The sequence below is a fragment of the Triticum urartu genome, chromosome 5 (assembly GCF_003073215.2).
Source record: "Triticum urartu cultivar G1812 chromosome 5, Tu2.1, whole genome shotgun sequence".
Taxonomy (NCBI): domain Eukaryota; kingdom Viridiplantae; phylum Streptophyta; class Magnoliopsida; order Poales; family Poaceae; genus Triticum; species Triticum urartu.
Window position 1 is genome coordinate 240960660 of NC_053026.1, and position 9088 is coordinate 240969747.

Below are 9088 nucleotides of genomic sequence, written 5' to 3' on the forward strand. Positions count from 1 at the left end.
CTGCTCAGCAGTCGTCCCGAATCTCGGGGACTACACCCAGTGGGTGCGCTGACGCGCCCCCCAGGAGACAGACAAGATCAAGCACTTACTTCGGCTGTCGGCCAGGTCGTCGGTCTTCCGACCCAACTCCTGAGCCTGGGAGTTGAAGGCGGCGGCACGGGAGTTATGATATTCCTGAAAGTTCAAACAGGAAGCAAAAATAATGTAGTCGTCAAGAAAGATCCGACCCGACTGCTCAGCAGTCGGCCCGAATCTCGGGGACTACACCAAGTGGGTGCGCTGACGCGCCCCCACGGAAGAAATCAAGAGACCAAAGCGGACAAGAATGAAAGACTCACCCGGATGGCGGCCCGCGTCGACAGGAACTCCTGGGTGTACTGCTGTAGCAGGGCGGCTTGAGCTTGAAGCCAGCTCCGGACCTCTTGAGCCGCCCATTCAGCTCGCCAGTCCCCCCGCTGGGAGTCCACTCGGACGTGGCGGTGCTGGCCGCCTCCAGAGCCTCCGCCGACTGGCCGGCGCCCGCAGCTCGGCGCGACTCCGGCGGAGCGGTGCCTCCCCCTACGCGCCGACGCGTCACCGGCCGCACCTCGAAGCCGGCTTCGTCCTCCGGCTCACCCCGGCCGGCTCCTCTGGCGCCGCTGACGATTGGCCTCCTTGGCCCGCTCCGGTTGGCACTGTCGGCGGTGCTCTCCCCGCGAAGACCACGAGGTCCACCCTTCTCTCCATCAGCGGCGGGTCTTGGACGATTTCCTCCGCCAGAGGCAATGGGGTGTCAGGGGCCACAGCTCGGAGGGGAACGGCGAGCAGCCAAGGCTGGTTACGCGAACCCTCCGCCTCCGTTTCCGCGGTCGCCGCCTCCGCCCGGGCCTTGGCTGCCACGTCGGCCTGCTCCCTCGCCGCCTGGGCGGCCGCTTTTTCTGCCGCCTCACGCTCCTCCCGCGCCTCACGGGCGTTCCACTCCTGGCCTCCCTGAGGTCGGCGCGGGGGTCCACGTGGCGGGAGCCCGAAGACCCTCCAGTCGGCCCAACTACGGAGCCACCTGGACCCCGCTCAAGGGAAAGCGGCGCCCTGTCCAGCGAGCGGGAAAAGGTTAGGAAGAATGTTCAAACAGGAGAGAAAGATGAAGAGCATGCGACCAGGCAATCGACGACTTACGCTGAGACCGCCTGAGGCTGCTTCACCGCCTTGCGGAAGCGTGCCGCCTTCGCGGCCGCCTCATCTCGTTTGGTCGCCGCGGTGGAGGCTTTGGACTTCTTCGGCCGACTGCGGAAGAGGGTTGACGTGGCCCGGCGCTTCTGTGCGTCGCCGCTGGCAGCCGGCGCAGTGGACAAGCCCGCGCTCTGATGGTCGGCCGCCGGCTGGCGGCGCGGGGCGACTTTGGCTTCGGCATCATCCGACCAGTCCTCGAAGCTGGCGGTAAGCCCTCTGCCTCCGGGCTCGGCGTCGTCCCCCACGACGGCGTCTTCCATGGCGGCCGCCCCCAGATCCAGGTCGTCGACGTCGTCCACCGTGCGGTCGCGGACGTACTGGCATTCTATCCCTGCGGCCCCAGTCGTCGGTGGAACAAGGGGGTTCTGCTAAGAAGAACCGACCGATCAGAAGCCGGCCATCATAAAGCCGGCTATCAACAATAAGAAGAAAGAGAGGAAAGCTTACCACGGGCAGAGGGTTGGCGCGAGAATACGGCACCTTGCCGTATCGCCAGTCCTCGGCGAGCTTGCAATTGGAGATATGATTTACCATGTACGACACCTCCGCATGAGGCATCTCCCTGGTGCTTAGCCGGCTTGGGTCGAAGCGGCCGCTCATCTGACACATCATGTGGGGCCGGCTTTGGAGAGGAAGTATCCGGCGCTCCACGAAGGCGGCCACCAAGTCGGCCCCGCTCAGGCCTTCCGACTGGATCATCACCCGAAGCTGGGAGACGGCAGCATTCCCGGCCTGAGACAGTGACCTGGACCGGAAACTCCATGAGGGCTGCCTCCCAGCCGGCGGGCCGGCTCCGTAAGCCGGCAGGTTGACGTGGTCTCCTTGCTGGGCGACGTTCTTCACGTAGAAGTACAACTTCTGCCAGATCTTCACTGACTGGATCAGGGGGATGGACGGGAACGGGTTGTTCTCGCCCGACCTCCTCATGGCGATGAAGGCCCCGCAGGCGGCGGGCATGCCTGCGACAACAGTGCCGAGTTTGCTCTAGAAGAATTCCCCCCCAGAGCTCCAGCGTGGGGAGCAGCCCCAAGAAACCTTCGCAGAGAGAGACGAAGGCCGACAGCAGCATCACCGCGTTGGGAATGAGGTGATACGGATGAAGATTGTAGAACTCGAGGAAGGAGCGCAGGAATCCGCTCGCCAGAAGGCCGAAGCCGCGCAGGAAGTGCGAGCGGAAGACGACCCACTCGCCCTCCTCCGGTGCCGGCGAGATCTCCGTCTCTGGCGCCAGGGGGACCCGCACGAGGTTGGCGTCGGGCAGGCGCCGAGTCTGGCGGAGGAACTCAATATGGTCCTCATGGACGTTGGAGCCATCCCACAAGCTCGACAGCGCCATGGGAGCAAGACGATGTGGCGGCGCGGCGGCGCTGAGACGGGAAGCCGCGGCGGCAATGAGAGGAAGAAAGGAGGACGAGAAGGGGCGAAGCGAGAGAGAGCGTGCGAACCTCTGTCTCTCCCCCTCCTCCCCCTACTTATAGGCTCGCGTGGCAGAGCCGAGGAGGCGCGGCGTGGGGAAACGTGGGGATCGATCGTGCCCACTCCCCCACGTCCCGCGTTTATTGCGCCCTAACGGCGAAATAAAATCGCCACAGGAAGGCGAGCGGTCCACCTGGCCCGCAGAAGATTAGCGTTCGGGCCGAGGCCTAGGAGTGGCGGGCCTGGGCCTGCGGCGGCATCCCGTCGCGCGCGTGCGCCGGCAGGATCTCGCTGCCACGTGGCCCGCCTGCAAGATGCAGGGCTCCCCGAAATCGGCATACATCAACAAAGCCGGCTCTTCAGGGTAGGAAGCTGACCAAGCTTCTCGTCCCTTTGTCCGCCTCGAAGCTCGATCAGCTTCGGGGACTACTATCGGAGTAAATAGCCATGGGTAGCCTAGCCGGCATCACCTGGCCCTTCTGAAAAAAATTACGAGCCCGTCCGGCTCTCAAGAATCCAAGACATGGGGCCGCCTTCCCCTTGCTGGTTTTCACCCAGGCCGGCTTTCGGAAGGGGGCCCGACTTTAGCCCTCATGAAGAAAGCCATGGGAGGGCCGACTTCGAGAAGCCGGCCGCGAGGAGGCCGACTCCAAGAAGCCGGCTCCCATAAAGCGGTCGAGACCGTACCCTCAAAATTTGCATCCACCTAGCGGCGATGAGACGGGGCGTGGCTACAGTAAAGCCTGCCACCCCCGAATCCCGGAGCTCACCTGGCACAGTGCGCCGTACGGAGTGGCCATGACCCGTCCGGCGTGGCACTGTTGCCATGTTGACCCTGATGTCACCCACGACGGGCCGCCAGCGCGGCCCATGGGCGGTGGGCCCCTTCGGGCAGAGAGACGCCCGAAGGCGGCCAGGCCTCCCCCAGTCGGCCCGAGACGGGGCCGGCTCCCCGCAGCCGGCTCGCTTCCCCCCTCGAAGAAGACGCCCCATTAAGGAGACAAGACGCGGTAAGGCTACAGTTATCGCCCGCCGGACGGCGGCACTGTAGCCACGCTTACCTCGACGAAGCCCTCGTCATCAGGTTGAGGCAACAGTAACCAGCCACCGACAAGACCCTTGGCAGTGGGTCCTGCCTGTTGCCAAGGAGTTGGCAGCCGGCGGGACCCACCAGCCAGCGGGCCCGAGCAGTCGGCGCAGAATCCGGCGAGCGTAGTCACAGACGGCTGGGCCCCGCGCCTAGTCGGATTACCATTGTAGCCCCGGGGGGTAGGCCTATATAAACCCCCTGAGGCACCCATGCAAAGAGTTGGACCCCCAGCTAGTGTTAGACACAACACAAGGAGAAGAAGCAAGCTAGTCGTGCCCTTCTTCCTCCTCCCACCGAATAGCTCAAGGAGCATTGTATAGCTACCTGTCCATATAGTGATCATGCGGAGACCCCGCAAAGCAGTAGTAGGGGTGTTATCTCCACGGAGTGCCCCGAAGCTGGGTAAGATTCGCCGGCGTGCATGTCTTCGCCTCATCCCATTTCCAGGCACCGGTGACGTCTTACTGGCTCCCACAATGATAAGCCACCCATTGGCATATGTCGCACCTACCACCCGACACTGAGGTAGAGAGTGGGACCATGCAGGGAAGCCCCCTGTGGCGGGGACAAGCTCGGCGATGGGGTCAAGCCAGTCCTCGTAGAGGTCGTCGACTTGGGGGTAGCGCAGGAGTTCGTGCACCATGAGGAGCGCGGCCCGTGCATCCGTCGGAAAGGGACGAGCGTGAGACGACGAACCAGCAGGAGTCCGTGATGGCATGGCAGAGCAGCTGTCCTACCGCACCGAGGGGTGTAGAGGATGCTTGCTGCTCGTTCCCCGCCGGGCCGGTGGTGGCTTTGGTCGTAGGCGACGGAGAGCGACGATGTGGCCCACCGACAGGGGTCGTCTGAGCAACGCGGGTTGCAAGGGCAGCCCGGTGATGTCTACTACACAACCTTCTTCTTGTAGACATTGTTGGGCCTCCAAGTGCAGAGGTTTGTAGGACAGTATCAAATTTCCCTCAAGTCGATGACCTAAGGTTTATCAATCCGTAGGAGGCGTAGGATGAAGATGGTCTCTCTCAAGCAACCCTGCAACCAAATAACAAAGGGTCTATTGTGTCCCCAACACACCCAATACAATGGTAAATTGTATAGGTGCACTAGTTCGGCGAAGAGATGGTGATACAGGTAGTATATGGATAGTAGATAATAGTTTTTGTAATCTGAAAATATAAAAACATCAAGGTAACTAATGGTAAAAGTGAGCGTAAACGGTATTGCAATGCTAGGAAACAAGGCCTAGGGTTCATACTTTCGCTAGTGCAAGTTCCCTCAACAATAATAACATAATTGGATCACATAACTATCCCTCAACATGCAACAAAGAGTCACTCCAAAGTCACTAATAGCGGAGAACGAACGAAGAGATTATGGTAGGGTACGAAACCACCTCAAAGTTATTCTTTCCAATCAATCCGTTGGGCTATTCCTATAAGTGTCACAAACATCCCTAGAGTTCGTACTAGAATAACACCTTAAGACACAAATCAACCAAAACCCTAATGTCACCTAGATACTCCAATGTCACCTCAAGTATCCGTGGGTATGATTATACGGTATGCATCACACAATCTCAGATTCATCTATTCAACCAACACATAGAACCTCAAAGAGTGCCCCAAAGTTTCTACCAGAGAATCACGACAAAAACATGTGCCAACCCCTATGCATAGGTTCATGGGCGGAACCGGCAAGTTGATCACCAAAACATACATCAAGTGAATCATGTGGTATCCCATTGTCACCACAGATACGCACGACAAGACATACATCAAGTGTTCTCAAATCTATAAAGACTCAATCCGATAAGATAACTTCAAAGGGAAAACTCAATACATTACAAGAGAGTAGAGGGGGGAAGAAACATCATAGGATCCAAATATAATAGGAAAGCTTGCGATACATCAAGATCATATCACCTCAAGAAACACGAGAGAGAGAGAGATCAAACACATAGCTACTAGTACATACCCTCAGCCCCGAGGGAGAACTACTCCATCCTCGTCATGGAGAGCACCGGTATGATGAAGAAGGCCACCGGAGAGGGATTTCCCCCTCCGGCAGGGTGCCGGAACGGGTCTAGATTGGTTTTCGGTGGCTCGTAGGCTTCTGGCGGCGGAACTCCCGATCTATTGTGTTCTCAGATGTTTTTAGGGTATATGGAGATATATAGGAGGAAGAAGTACTTCAGGGGGGCACGAGGGGCCCACGAGTGTGGAGGGCGAGCCCAGGGGGTGGGCGTGCTCCCCTGCCTCGTGGCCTCCTCACAGATCCCCTGACGTGCACTCCAAGTCTTCTGGGCTTCTTCTGATACAAAAATAAGTTCCGTCAAGTTTCAGGTCAACTGGACTCCGTTTGGTTTTCCTTTTCTGCGATACTCTAAAACAAGGTAAAAACAGAAACTGGCACTGGGCTCTGGGTTAAGAGGTTAGTCCCAAAAATCATATAAAATAGCATACAAATGCATATAAAACATCCAAGGTTGATAATATAATAGCATGGAACAGTAAAAAATTATAGATATGTTGGAGACGTATCACCCGGCGCTCGGCACGGGCGTGACGCGCGTTAGCCATGGAGACGATGAAGCGACGTGATCCAGAGCGATGGGAAGGAAGCTTCGGCGCACTCCTACCTGGCGTGCCAAATGTCGGATCATGGGTTTTGGCAAAACCCTTAACGTTGGAACACAGGGATGTGTGCGAAGACCCGCCCCTATCGATCCACGTTCTAACTTAGCTAAGATCTCACGAACTATCTCGATGAACTCGCAACGCAAAGGACACAAGATTTATACTGGTTCGGGACACCATTGTGGTGTAATACCCTACTCTAGTGTGGTGGTGGTGGATTGCTTCTTGGGCTGAGGATGAATAGTACAAGGGGAAGAACAACCTCCTAAGGTTGAGGTGTTCTTGTGCTTAGCTAACTGGTTGTTGTTTTTGCGTAGATTCGAGACGAGTTCTTTGTGCCTCCTACTTTGGTGGCTAATCCTATTTATGGAGGACATGGTCCTCTCCCCAAATATTGAGCGGGAAGGGAGCCAACAATGGCCAATTCGAAAGGGGAAAGCTAGTACAAGCTATCCTAACAAAAGCAGTCTTCGCCTGCCAAAGGCTCTGGTGGTGACGCCGTCTTGGGCTCCACGGTGACATTCGTCTTGCCGTCCTTCTGGTCTTGGTCTCGTTGCACCAATATGGAAAGCTTTACTTGATGCCTCGGTACTCCGCGCCTGCGCTTGCTCCTTTAGCACCAAAGAGCAAACATGGACACTGTGTGCGCTCGTGCCCGCCTGGTCCCAATCGTCATGGCTTACGTCACGAGAACCTCGCGATGTTTGCCCGGCCTTGAACTCTCCGCCCCTCACGAGCGAGCCTGGTAAGGCCGCTCCTGAGGAGGTCTTGTGTCGTCTGCCTCGCGAGGCTTCGCCCCTCGTGAGGGTCTTGATTCCATGTTGATGAAGATGGTCCATACATGCCTACTAGCAAAGCCACGCTGTGGGCCGCATGCAGGCATGTCCGGGGACCCCCGTTCCCAGAACACCAACAAAGGTGTAGCCACACAAGGTGACCAATGTTGAGTACCATGGGGTGCTTGTTGATGTTGAGCTCGGTCGCAAGATGTTGTACTTGGCGCTCAATGGTGTGCCTTGTATCGTCATGCACCTTCTTGAGTCCATATTGCGTCCATATTGATGCCCTCTTGGAGTGGTAGAGGAAGAATGTCCAATGGTGACAATGGGTTGAATCCATAGACGACCTTGAAGGGGGACTAGCCGGCAGTTGAGTGTCTTGCGCGGTTGTAGGCGAACTCGGCGATAGGTAGACACTCTTCCCACTCCTTGATGTTCTTCTTTATTAGCACGCGAAGTAGAGCGGCGATTGTGCCGTTGGTCACCTCCGTTTGGCCATCGGTTTGTGGGTGGTAAGCCATGGAGAAGAGTAGCTTGATTCCGAGCTTGGCGCATAAGGTTTTCCAAAAGAAGCTTAGGATCTTGACGTCGCGGTCTGAGACTATCGTCTTTGGCACTCCATGTAGACGAAGTATTTCCCTACCAAAGAGATTGGCAACATGCGAATCATCGTCTATCTTATTGCAAGGAATGAAATTTGCCATCTTAGAGAATCGGTCCACAACGACAAATACTGAATCCTTTCCATTTCTAGTTCTAGGCAATCCAAGTACAAAATCCATGCTAATATCTTCCCATGGTTGGTATGGAATTGGGAGAGGCATATAAAGGCCATGGGATTGAGCTTTAGACTTAGCTTTGCGACATGTAGAGCATCGGTTGGTGATGCGGTTGACGTCGCGAAACATCTTTGGCCAATAATAGTTCTTGCAGAGCGTAGCAAAAGTCTTGTCGCATCCAAAGTGTCCCATTAGTCCTCCTCCATGATATTCTTGCAAAAGCAACAAACGAAGAGAAGACTCGGGGATGCAAAGTTTGTTATCTCTCATAAGATATCCATCTTTGATGTAATAACATCCCCAAGAGGTATGTGTCGAACACTTGGCATAAGGAATAGCAAAAGTAGGATTATGTGCATACTAGTCTTTTATGTGCTCAAAGCCAATGACATCCAAATCAAGTTGATTAACAAGCATGCATAAGCGGGAAAGAACGTCCTCCACAACATTTTCCTTACCTTTAATGTACTTGATGACACAAGGAAATGACTAAATGAATTCACTCCATTTAGCATGACGCTTGTTCAACTTAGTTTGACCCTTAAGGTATTTAAGCGTTTCATGATCGCTACGAATGATAAATTCATGAGGGCGAATATAATGTTCATATTCACGTAAAACTCACACTAAAGCATATAGCTCTTTTTCATATATGGGGTAATTGAGTTGCGCTCCGGAAAGTTTCTCACTAAAGTAAGCTATGGGGCGCTTCTCTTGTATTAACACACCTCCTATGCCATTACAAGTAGCAATTCAATGAATCTCAAAGGGTTTGTCAAAGTTTTGTAAAGCAAGCACGGGAGCATGGGTAAGAAAATTCTTAAGCTCATTGAAAGTGGTATCTAGGGATGGTCCCCAAACTAAAGGTGCGTTTTTCTTACTCAAGGCATGCAAAGGTGAAGCAATGGTGCTAAAGTCCTTCACAAATCTACGGTAGAATCCGGCTAAACCAAGAAAACTATGCACTTGTTGCAAGTTAGTTGGTTGGGGCCAAGTTTTAATAGCATTTATCTTGGAGTCATCAACATGAAGACCCTTAGAGGACACAATAAAACCCAAGAAAATGATCTTATCAATGCCAAAAAGGCATTTTTCCATGTTGGCATATAGATGCTCTTTTCGAAGAGTTTGCAACACGGTGCGGACATGGGTGACATGATCTTTAAGAAATTTGCTATAAAC